Source organism: Pteropus vampyrus, unplaced genomic scaffold (genome assembly GCF_000151845.1).
Source record: "Pteropus vampyrus isolate Shadow unplaced genomic scaffold, Pvam_2.0 Scaffold75, whole genome shotgun sequence".
NCBI lineage: Eukaryota > Metazoa > Chordata > Mammalia > Chiroptera > Pteropodidae > Pteropus > Pteropus vampyrus.
In genome coordinates this window covers 3904150-3916026 of record NW_011888856.1, presented here as the reverse complement: position 1 = coordinate 3916026, position 11877 = coordinate 3904150, and the positions used below count along the sequence as shown (strand labels likewise).

General features: G+C 40.1%; 1 pseudogene; it reads right to left on the bottom strand.

Annotated features, from left to right (window-relative positions):
• Window positions 1–11333: 11333 nt before the first annotated feature.
• Window positions 11334–11452, bottom strand: LOC111741294 (annotated as a pseudogene).
• Between the last annotated feature and the right edge of the window lie 425 nt (window positions 11453–11877).

The window sequence follows — 11877 nt, the reverse complement described above, 5'->3', positions numbered from 1 at the left end:
GATCAAGAGCAAGAGCCAAAAAAGGTTCGCCGGAAGCCCGCCGAGCCGGCGCGGGCGGAAGTGAGCACCGGCGCTGCTCGCGAGCACGTTGGCGTCGCCGACAGCGGTTCCGCCTGGCGGGTGCACGTTCGGGTGTGGGGCGGCCTCACCTCCGATGGGCGCTTGAGGTAAATCAGACCTGATCGAATCTTTAAAAACTTAACCGTTTATAGAAAAAACGGGCGTGGTGGGGGAAAGGGCAAGTTAATTGACACCGCAAGGGTGCAGGACGTTTGAGAAGTCCGCTGACTGGCATAACACAGCCAGGAGGGAAGAGACTGCCCTAGATCAGGAGGGACGCAGGAGGAAGGACAACCAAATGGGGGTGTGGGGACCCTGTTTGCATCCTGATTCAAGCAGACCAACGGAAAAAGTGGGGGGCGGGGAGGGTGGAGAGAAAGAAAGAAAGGGAGGGAAGGGGAGATTATTCAGACCGGACTATATAACAGTATCGTCCCCTTTCTGTGACTTTTGAAAGGCCGTGTCAAAAAGAGGAAAGAAAGAAAGAAACATTCAGGGAATTATGGAATTGGATATTGCGTGAAACTAAGGAATTTTTGTCAGTTTTATTCGTGAAAATTAGTGGCATGGTGGTTATGTAAGAAAATGTCCATCTTTTTAGATTTGCATACTTAGTGTTCAGAGATAAAATGACATCATGTCTGGGATCATTTTTTATTTTTCCAGCTTTATTGAGATATCGACATATACTATCTGTAAGTTTAAATGTACAGCGTGCTAATCTGATGCACGTATATATTGCAGAAACGATTACCACAGTAAGGGCACCAGCGCCATCCCCTCACGTAGTTACCATTTTTTGTGGCGATAGCTTTTAATATCTACTCTCCTAACTTTCAAATATACAAAATACAGTATTGTTCATTACAGTCACCAGGCTGTATATTAGATAGGATTATTTTTTTTAATACTTTAACAACAAAAATGGGATAGATAAGGAAAATGTTTCAGTATCTTGATATTTGTTAAATCTGGATGCTGGTAATATGGGAGTTTATTGTACTCTTCTCTCTATCTTTTCATGTGTTTGAAAATGTTCATCTTAATTTTTTTTATATTAGTGACATCTCAGTCAAAATGGACCTCAGTATGAATAGAAAGTTTCCATGCAAATAACAGAAAAACAAAAGCATACATTTCTATATGGATATAGTAAATACATAGAAAAAAATAGGAAAGATATATACATCTTTTTAATTTGGAGAAAGGAAGCGAGTTGGAAAGACGTTAAGGACAGTTTTCATTTTATTTGAATTGCTTTAACTTTTATCAGTAAGATGAATTAATCTGTTATTGGTAAAAGTAAGACAATAGTTTGTTTTTTAAACAACATGCAGTTGCCTTCGGCAAATGAAATATTACAGACACATGTGAGTTCATAAAAAGATGAGATTAAGGCTCCCACAATGCAGGCAAAAAAAGGCTAAAGAAAAAACAATACAGTGTGCAGAAACGTAAAAGAGATGAAAAGTAGACCTAGGGGATTTTTGTGTATGTGTGTGTGTTTCAAAGAGAAATTCCAGAAATAGGGCAGAGTGAAAGGGAAGAAGCAATCATAAACAAATAATAGAAGGAAAGTTCCTTGGTTCGAAAAGACTGGACACCTCAGAGCAAAAGGGTCTCCTGGTACCAGGCAAAATATCTGAAAAGAAAAGCACATCTATGTGATAGAATTTTTAAACTCAAATAACAAAGAAAAAACTCATACAAGCATTCAGGAGTTAAAAACAGGCTGTGTTCCAAATAAAATAAAATATTTCAGTTGGCATCAGACATCTTTAAAAATAACAAGTGCCAAAAGTCAACAGAGAATAACCACAGCATTTGAGAGGGAAATATTGTGACCTAGGTGTTTTGCATCCATAAGGTGATACCATGTGCAAGAGCATCTGAAGGGGCTTCTACATGCAAGAACTAAGAAGCATAGCACCAGCAATTGTTCTTTAATAAAAATTACTTGAAAAAGTATTGATGCACAAATGCTGTAAACCAAGAACTTGAGGCCGGAGGTTGGATAGGAAGTAAATGGTGATGAGCAATAAAATAAGTGAATGATTTTGTTAGTCTAAATGATATTAGCTTAGAGTGGAACTACATGCCAATGTCAAGAATAATTTTTTAAAGTTAATATTTGTAACATAAAAATTCATTATTATTAATCTGGATGGAAAGTCTCCTGTCTATTGATAAAACTCAAGAAGAGATGGCAGGCAGGCAGGCTGGCAGGCAAGAAGGAAGGCAGGAAGGCAGGAAGGCAGGAAGGGGAGGAAGGGGAGGAAGGGGATAGGGGAAGGAAGGGAAGGGGATAGGGGAAGGAAGGGAAGGGAAGGGAAGGAAGGAAGGCAGGAAGGCAGGAAGGCAGGAAGGCAGGACAAAGTATGAGGATGCTAAATCTCTCATAGTGTATACAGGTATTCAAAAGGCATTATTTTATCCTTGGTATTACAAAAAAATTTTTTCAGTTTAAAGACTGTCACTGGTAAACAAAATGACAAATTTTAATTTTTATAGAAATAGGGAAAAAATCTAGGACAATTTGGTCAATGTTATAAAGAGTAGGAAAAGAAAAAATAGAAGACAAAGAAAAAATGTTTAAAAGTACAAAACACAAAATCAGGGTGAAATAAATTATCAAAGTGAATATGAATCAAAGTGAATATCAAAGTCCTAAAAACAAAAATTATTTTGATTTAGTGAAGTAAAAAATTTAATTATATGAGATTTTCCAGAGACTCAACTAAAGTTAATTAAGAAAAGACAAAAATACTGAAGTGGAAAAAATACACTGGGCAAAAAATATATATATATAGGAATGGTAATAATAGCAAATAAAATTGAAATAGAACAGATGTTTTCATTGAATCACATAACATTAAAATGTTAAAAATATATTAGGAGGAGAAATTAACAAAGTATGTATATTCAATAAGAAATTTTAGTATGCTTGTCCTAGAATCTGGAGAAGTAGTAAAGAAAATTATTAAGGATATAAAAATTTAATAAAATTAATAAGCTTGGATCTTTGTCTACCATGAATTACACTTATTACAACCATCCACAATACATGTACAAAAATTGGTATCTTGGGCCAAAAAGCCAATCTCAATAATTTTGAAAAAGACATTATACTGGCCAACTTTTTACTACAGTACAGTAAAATTACAAGTTAATGGCAATGGTTTTTTAAAATCCCACTTGAAAACTGAAAACAGCTAAATACTAAATAATACTGGATTCAAAGAAGAAATTAAAATTTCAGTTAAAGTTGATTTAGAAAGTGATTATAGGGACTAGAATGAATTTCAAATTTTAGTGGGATATGGCCAAAGCTATATCAGAGACATTGCACAAAGAATAAGAATACACAAGCTGTGCTTTTTCCAATATTGATCCAAGAAAAGGAATAATGAACATATAAGCTGAAACTCATAAATTTGAAACAGAACAATTGATAAATAAAGATTTAATTCTGAAGCTTATTTTTAATGGATAAGGTAGAGTACAATTCACAGTGGTAATACAGCAGGCCTGCACCTCTCATGTCAAATAACAGCCCAGGGGTAGATAAACAAAACCAAAAAGACCCACAATTGCGATATGCCACAGGAAAACCCGCGGAAAATCTCTCTTTGCGGGCTGGGGCTCTTTAGCATTGCCACGTGAAAAGCCATCCTTCTATTTGAAAACAAATGGATTTAATAAACTGTGGCAGTTTTTCCAAGCTTCATATTCCTTCCCAGAGAGACCATGTAATGTTTGCAAAATTCCTTTGAGCATTTTCCCTCTGTCTGGAAATGATGCTTGCTTGCTATTTAATATGTCCATTAGAAGAAAAGAAAAACAAACAAAGGTGGTCCCTTAGCAGTTCACATCTGATAGCATCATGATTTGATGTCATCTGAAGGCCCTTTAATTCCAGCCCAGGAGAATTAATAAAAGGAGACACACAGTCCCACTGTCTTTGAAGCAAACACCTGGTAGAGCCTACAACCTTGACTCATTGTGTCAAGGCAAACTCCTTGCATCCCCCTTTTAGTCAAGGGAACTGGATTAACATGAGAGCGTGAGACTATGAGAGTAGAAAAAAGCAGTTATTTCTTCCTCCTTAGCAGAGGGAATAAAGCAATCTGGATGGTAGCTGAATGTTGCTTAGCCTAGTCTTGCTTTGGTTGGACTCTATCTTTTGGTGCCATCAAATCTCCATATCCTTGCTTTTAAAAGATTCAAAGTAAAGGCTAGCCCAGAAAAATTGTCATCTCTACTTTTGGCGATGATTAAAACCTGATGGAAGGCTTGAAACAGTTTTCTCACAAACTGAGAGATCAAATAGACAACAACGCATAAGGGTTTTGGAGCCTCTGATACATACACTGAAGCTGGTTAATAAACAGAGCTTTTTACTCTACCAAAAAATGCATCCTTTTAAATTAGGCGTGAAACATTTACAAAAGTTTACCAGAACTGGCTCAAACTACAAGATCAATTTATACATAGAAATTTAAGAATAGAAATTCTACAGGCCCCCTTTTCTCATTCATTCATTCATTCATTTATTTATTCATTACTTAATGAACATCTACCATTTGCCAAGCAACATGCTAGATGCTGGGGATAAAGCCAGAAAGTTTAGAAAGTTTTTAGAAATAAAAAAAAAAAAAAAATACTTTTTTTCCTCAAACTTTGGAGTTTGGGAGAACTCAAAAAATATTTCTCTTGAATAATTCTGGGATCACAGAATAAACCAAAAGTGCAGTTATAATCTATATATTCACAGGTCCTGAAGATCAAGACATAGACATCTTTGGGGGCCATTGTTTGCCTACCACAGAGAAACTACATAACTTTGCTACAGGTCATGGAGGAAATAAATGGTGTTTCCTGGATTCAAATCTTGGTCTCTTGATTCCGAAGCCCCAGCTATTAACAGTGGCACACAGTGCTACCCAGTAACATTCTACCAGCAACATCATGGCCTAAGACCCTAGTCTGCGGCAGGCACTGTCCTAGACACTGAATAAGAGTTAACCGCTGCCCCAGAAGGGCTCGCACGCTTATAAGCGTTAATAAATAACTAAAATGGTCAATGAGAAGTATATGCAAAAGGCTGCAGGTGCCCAGAGGAGGGAATGATTAATTCTACAGGAGTGGAAGGCAGTGTGGGCTGGGGTTGGAGAGTATACACAAAGCGATCGCAAACATAATTAATTCACTAGGCAGAGAAGGAGGTGAAGAATTCATTTGAACGGGGCCAGACCTGAATGTCTGAGGTAAAAGGTGGAAACTGAGCTTGGAATGGGTTCTGATAGTGAAGGGCCTTGGAGGCCATGCTGAGGGGTCTGGGGTAATGGTGGAGAAAATAGAGTGACATCAAAAGATTTTAGGGACGGTAGAACCACGATCACTTCAATCCGACCCGAATTCAGTAGATATTGGTGAGTGTGTAATGGAGAAGGGTTATGGGGTAGGGGGCAATAAAGAGTCAGGAGTTACCCATAGGCTCTCTAAGTTAGGGGTGCATGGTGGCACCCTAAGCAGAAGTAGAATTTCATGCAAACTCACTCCATCATTCATTGCTAAGGATATTTGTAAACTCAGCATCACAGGTTTCTAGTGAAAAAGCTCCTCTCTGGAGCTTGAATCTCTTTACAAACTCATATAGAAGGAAGGAATCGTTAGTATGACAATTGTAAACACGGATGCTGAGGTGTGTGTGTGTGTATGTGAATCTTTGAGGGGAGGTGTGCTCTTTCTTAAGCAACTCTTCATATCAATGAAGATTGGGGACACCTTGACATCTCCCCAACTCTGAAGGAGAGCTAGAACTAGAACGCTAATGACCAGTTTGGTAGTGGCAGATCGCTTAGGAAGAACTAAACCTTGGGGGGGTGTGCGTGCATGTGTGTGTGTGTGTGTATGTAGCTGCCTATGTGATTCTGCATGTGGAGTTACACGTATATTTGTCTTAGAGTTACCAGATTTAGCAAATAAAAACACAGGATGCACAGTTGAATTTGAATTTCAAATAGCAAATAATTCTTTTAGTATATGTATGTCCCATGTATGTCTGTGTATGTAATATTAGGAGTTATTTATACTAAAAAAATTACTCATTGTTTACCTGAAATTCAAATGTGTAACCGATGTGCTTGTTTATGTTTTTTGTGTGGATACGTATTTATGTGTTTTTTGTTTGCTTGTATGCTTGTGTGTTTATGCATATCTAAATATGCAGTGTGTTTGTTTGTGCATGTGTATATGTGTGCTTTTTGTGTTTATGTGATATGTGAATCAGGATTCAAGGACTCTCAATAAAAGATTTGTCTTAGCTTTCCAGCCCCTGGGAAAAATAGAACTCTCCACTTAACAGGAAAAAAGCAAGTCATATTTTTTTCTATTATTAATTAATTTTGACTTTGAACAAGTCACTGCAAAGTGAAGAGGTTGAACAGATTCATCCATTTAAATATTTATTGATCTCTCTAGAGACAGAAGGTGCAAAGGCAGATAATTCATAGAGGGCTCACAGTTTAAAGAAAGGACATCCACACAACCAATGCGGTGACGACGTAGTAAATGCCACAGTAAATATGCCAGCCCAGCGCCCAGTGACTGTGCAGCACCTTCCAGTTGCTTGTGTCTGTGCAGCCAGCCTGCGTGAAGGCAACCAATATTTCAGTGTGATGCTTTTAGCACTTTAAATTATGGTTATTGGTAGAAGCATGCATGCTGCCCTGCTAAGCACAGATGATCGCCCAGGCCTCAGCTGAAGGAAGCATTGCCCTATCCGTCAGGTTTGCTTGTTTTTAATACTGGCAGTATTCATGAAAGCCAAGGAATGCCACTGACTTCTGCATTTCAAGCATTTTTTATCAGCTTTCATATCATCTTGGGCAGCATACCTTGCTGCTTCCCCTCACGGTGTCCGCGCTCCCTCAGAGATGGTTCCTGACACTTACACTTCTTAAGTTTTGCACTTCTTTTGCTCACCCACCATTCTCAGGCTCTGTCTTTCAAAATAATATGAGCTAAGTGAGAGATTGGCCATTTTGGCTCGAAATCTGTTTCGAGTGAATGTTCATACCCCTACAGAAAGCTGCGTTAATATCGTACCTGAGGAATTAGGTTGGAGTGTCTGAATCCAGCGGTGTACAATTAGGAGACAGGCCACGCTGGTGGTGGCCACAAGACATTTATTTCTCACTCACCTGGTCATCTGAGCCCACACTGTCTCGGCTGACAGGGCAGTCGCAAAGGGACAAGGAGCCCAGTTCCTTGCGGCTTGCTGCTCTGCTGCCTTCGATCCATGGTTGCCAGCCCACGATCTGCAACGCTGTCCTCACTCGTCACCGTGGCCACATCCCAGCCAGTAGAAAGAGGGGCGCAGGTCTAGTTCCTTTCAAAGGCCAGACCCAGAAGTCACAGGTGTCACCTCTCCCCCCAACTTCCACAGGCAAGAACGTGGTTATACTTGGCTTCAAAAGAGGCCAGAAATTTATTCCTCACCTGAGCCATCATGGGGCCTCTGTCACTGGGGAAGAAAGGAAGAGTGGGTATCGGGACAACCAGTAGCCCCTGCCCAAAGAGCATTTGCCTTGAACTGTTTAAAGAGCGTGAAGGGCAGATAGCCCACTGATAACCGTAGTGCCAGAGGGACCATTCCCACATATCGCCCTGACGCCTGTAGTCAGTCGGCTGGGAACTGAATGAATCCCTTGGCTGTGTGCTGGATCATGGGTTGTTGATCCAGCATAACTGCCATCTCCATCGAGCACATCACTTAAACTATGTGAGCATCAGTATTTTTCATTTGTCAAATGGGAATAACTACAAAATCATTGTGAAGATCACGTGATAAAATATTTAATAATAGCACAACAAGAAAGTAGCGTGTTATTTTTATTATTACTTATAATAACCAAGCATATTTCATTTAATCCTAAAACAACCCCGGTTACTGTTATCATTCCTATTTTACAAGTGGAAAACTAAAAAACAGAGAACTGAATTAACTCTAAGATGATCACACAGCTAGTTCCTGACAGAGCTGGAAACTAAACCCAGTCTCTCTAGTTCCAGAGCCCACAGTCTTAACCACTGTTGTGCTTCCTATTAGTACACATGTCAACTAGCTTGTCTGTTTCTGCCTTTGTCCTCAACAGTTTACCGGAGTTGTCAACAAGTACGAAGACTAGAGGAGAGAACGCGTGGGCAGCCATATATTTGGAATAAGGTAATATTTCAAGAACCCAACGTAGGATCAGTCTATTTGATGAGGTACCTGGTCCTTGGGTATTTTCAAGGAAAAGCTCAAGGACAATTTATTCAAGGTCAGTGGTTCTCAACCTGGGGCACCTATGCCCTCCAGGGGACAATGCCTGAAGACATTGTCACAACTGGGGATTGGCTACTGATGGCATCTAGTGAGTAGAGGCCAGGGATGCTGCTAAACCCCCACAGTGCTCAGCATGGCCTCCCTCCCCAGGGCTCCCACAAAAAATCGTGTGGCCCCACTAAAGTGTCGCTGTTAGAAACCTGTTTTAGAAGGTGTTACGTGATTTTCACCTTCTGGTATGGGTCATATGGAACGTTCTCCAAGGTTGCGTTGTCCAATATGGTAGTCATTTGCCATGTATGACTCTTTAAATTAAAATTAAGTTAAACTTGATTCCTCAGTCACACTAGCTACATGTCAAGTGTCCGATGGCCAGATGTGACTAGGGACCACCTTATTGGAGAATACAGATCTCTAGAACATTTTCATCATTTCAGAAAGTTCTTTTGGACAGTGCTACTGCAAGATCTTTTTTTTTACTCTGAAATTCTATTAAATATGTCAAGCGTGTTATGAGAAACCAAATATTAAAATGGCGATTTTTAATACAGATAAAACAAATCATATTCACACTGTAAAAATGATCTTTTAAATATGAATGTTTCAATGCATTTAATGGCTTATCTCCTTGTTAAGAATCTGATTTGTTTATAGATCATTAAAGATAGGAAGAGAGTGGACACTTAAACCTAGAATTGCCAAAGCCACTACCAGTTGAAGCCCAAATAAAGGGCTTGAGGCAGCTCTGAAGTTTAAGCCTAACCCAGAGATTTTTATGAAGTTGTAGAATTTTTGAGTTTAAAATGAGGTTTGTCAGTTTTGGTAGGGGGTGGGCATTAGATTTGTATAATTGTTTTTAGGCGCCACAGAGTTCTTGGAGAATCTGGGAAAGCATACTAATCTACCCTATTCACCAATGGGAACATGAGCACACAGATACATATGATATAATGTTCTATACAATTCGTGCAATGGATGACTTTCTAAAGCTCAGGTAAACCTGTTTTCCCGTTGGTCCCTACGCATTACCGCCATTTCACAGATGATGAAATAGGGGTCCTGAAAAACTAGGTCACTTGTCCAAGTTTACACAGTAACAGAACCTGAATCAAGATATTCTCATCCCCATGCTTTATACATTCATTAAGAGATGCCAATTTATGTGAAGTAGCAAAGGAACTAATCTGCTGTGTGATAGAAGATAGACCTGTACTGTGCAATTTCTTCTGCTCGGCCTCTGTGAAGCGGGGGAATAGGATGGTGTTTAAAGCAATGGATGGCCTACGGAATCGCCAGAGTACAGTGGAGACGTGCAGGCCCTCCCAGTGCCCTGTGGGTTAGACAATGAAGCTCTTTCTGAATGAAGAAGCATGGTTTGTAATTTCTGGTTTAGCATGTTTATCAGAATGATGCTTTTTCGAGAACCCATTGCCTTTCTCCACAGAGCACATTCCCGGTAATAATATCAGCTGCTCACTCAGATGCCTCCTCTTTCTCATTAAGGCGCAGGAAGCACAGTTTGTGAATTCCCTTTCAGATAGCTCATTAAGTTATATGCTTTTGTTCCTGCCTCCTATCTCCTGTGTTCTGTGTCCTTATTTGTGCTTTTTCTTTAAAGCCAACAAAGAGCCTAGAAAACTCCCTTACGTCAAATTCCAAAATTCAACTGTGTATTTTACTCCTAGGCTTCATTATAAGAAGTCGTGCCTGTTCTATACTTAACGGCTTTTCAAAGTGTGCCATTATGTAGAACAGCAAGCAGAAGCAAAAGGTAGCGAACCTCATTGGAGGTCTAATCCGCACAGAGCTTTCCCTATTGAAATGCTGTAAACAGAAATAACACCGAAGAAAAAATAAATTGCCACTAGGGCTGTGCCCAACAGATCTACTTACAAACCCCAAACAAAGCTTAGTGAGTCAAATACACTTAGCCCAGTGCCTGGAACACACACATGGTAAAACAGTATTGGTTGCGTGAATAGGGTGTTTCGTTTTCCCCTTGCCATCTACTCTCTGCTCGCCATCTTCCTCCACCGATCTTCGTCCTGACCCCGTAGCCTCCATCACCCAGGCTTCCTTGCTGGGCGGTTGCCCACCGCCTTCGGGGGATAGGAGGTTGGAAGGGGGAAAGAGAGACAGGCGAGTGAGTGCCTCTTCCCAGTCCACTCTCCTTCTGCGCTTCGCTTTGGGATGGCTGTGCCCGCCATAACCACAGCTCCCATGGGGCGGCCCCGCCTCTATGGCACCAACTCACTGGGTTCCAGAAGTGTTAGTTCCTCCTCTTGTCCCTTCAGATCTAAGGCTGGTAACAGCTCCCTCATTGTCAGTTCCAGGACGTCTCCACATCCTCTTTGGTACCTTCAGCTCTGCCCAAATCTCAGTAAACCATTTACTTGTCTCAGGCTGCCATAACAAAATACCGTAAACTGGGTAGCATAAATTACGGAAACTTATTCCTCATAGTTCTGGATGCTGATAAGTCCAAGATCAAGGTATCGGCAGATTGTGTGGTTAGAACATGCTTCCTAAATGGCTGTTTTTGGCCGTAGCCTTACGTGGCAGAAGGGATGAGGGATCACTCTTCGTGGTGGGGCACTCGTCGCGTTGATGAAGCCTCTGCCTTCATGGTATAGTCCAAAGGCCCCTCCCCTTAACTGCATCTCCTCGAAGGTTAGGATTTCAACATGAATTTAGGAGGACACAAACATTCAGCCCCCAACACCATCCCTTCATTGAACTCTTCAGTTGAACCAGATAAATTAAATATTGTTTTTGTTATTCTGACTGATATGTTAAATAAATGAAATGGGTAGATAAATGAAAAAGAGAAAACCAGCTTTAAAGTAATTATGAATGTATAATTTTTTCTTTAGATGAGGCAACCCTTGCTTGACCTCACAGACTGCAAAGACCTTGTCAGTTTACAATCCCTTATTTTTTATGCCTACAGCACCTAGTCTTCCTAGATGGTCTCCCATCCAAGTACTAACCAGGCGTGACCCTGCTTAGCTTCCGAGATAAGACGAGATTGGGCTTGTTTAGGGTAGCATGGCCATAGACATGAATATATAATTTTTTAACATTAAGGAATAAAGCTATAACTAAATTCCCAAAATACTAAAATTTCAGTTGTCAAAATTTTACTTAAATATGAGTTTTAATATACAAAAGTTTACATTTATGTTTGCATAATATATACTGGGAGCCAGCAGCAGGTAATGTAATTGAGAAAATTGATCTAGGAATCAAGAAAAAAATGCTAAGAGCATTAATAAATGACAGCTGGCAATTAGCTTGTACCTCTATTATAGACTGGAAGTTTGCTCTGTGTGTGTGTGTGTGTGTGTGTGTGTGTAGTACACAGTCTCAACCAATCATAACCTTGGCTCAGCTTGGTACAGCATTTGTGGTCCAACTCCTGACTTCGAGCAGAATCTTCTTACAACTACATGGATTTAGGGAGGTGGGTCTAAGTGAGGCTCAGA